Here is a 217-nt window from a genome sequence, read left to right on the forward strand (position 1 = left end):
TTACATTCTAATAAAATGTTATTTATAAAAAAAATACTTTCCTCATAAAATGAAAAAACAAAAAAAACACGTCCTCTAAGAAGAATCAATTGGCAATAATATTATGCCAGAGAGAGATAAAATACGGCATTTCATATCTTAAACCATGATTCGTAGCGCAATAGGAAGAAGGATTTTAATATTTCATTGTGTGTTGAATGGAAACAGGATGTTTTAA

The sequence above is a fragment of the Thermobia domestica genome, chromosome 5 (genome assembly GCF_964235325.1).
Source record: "Thermobia domestica chromosome 5, izTheDome1.hap1.1, whole genome shotgun sequence".
In the NCBI taxonomy this organism is placed as follows: domain Eukaryota; kingdom Metazoa; phylum Arthropoda; class Insecta; order Zygentoma; family Lepismatidae; genus Thermobia; species Thermobia domestica.